The following is a 776-nucleotide window of genomic DNA, read 5'->3' as shown; positions in this document are numbered from 1 at the left end:
GATAGCACTACGCCTTCATCAATGCTATTTAGTGTCATTTAAAGTGGAATACTGTTAATTGAAGACATCTAGTCAAAATAAAGTTAATTCAAACATTATAGTGGAATACTGTTACTACACTTTTTTTTATTTTTTTGATAAACTTGATAGTAGCTATCAAGGAACACTTCTTAACATAGTATTTAATTCATACATAAGAATTTAGTCTTTTAGTTTGAATATTTTGTCAATATATAGTAAAGTAGTATAGGATATGTTGTCAACATATACCCATATCAATTTCAATGCGTATACTAAAGAGTATAAAGATTCCCTTTTGAGTTAATGCAGAGGATACGCTACCTCGTTGGATCCAAATTCTAAGAGCACCTTCATATAAAAACAATTTAGATTTATTTCTAATCTGACAGTAGTAATTTCTATTCTAATTTATTATTTAGAAATTATTTAACAAAATTAATTTCTTATTAAAGAACTATTTCTAATTACTACACTAGTTAAATAATTCGTTCAAATAAGTCTATTTTTAATTTGTCGTTAATGTGGTCTATTTAGAAATTTTAAAATTAATTTTAAAAATATGAATTTAGAAATTTTAATTTTTTTAATTTCTAAACAGTAATTGATAGTTATTTAAAAATTCATTTCAACCTCTGAAAATGGAGATGCACGAAGTGTTATCCTAGCCAAATTCTAAGAAACACAGCATCTGATTATCACTGTAAAGAAAATATTTATTTTATTTTTTTGTAAGTGCAATGTATTTTAAATTTTTA

Source organism: Carex rostrata, chromosome 5, assembly GCF_964058835.1.
Source record: "Carex rostrata chromosome 5, lpCarRost1.2, whole genome shotgun sequence".
Classification (NCBI taxonomy): Eukaryota; Viridiplantae; Streptophyta; class Magnoliopsida; order Poales; family Cyperaceae; genus Carex; species Carex rostrata.
This window is presented reverse-complemented; position numbering follows the sequence as displayed.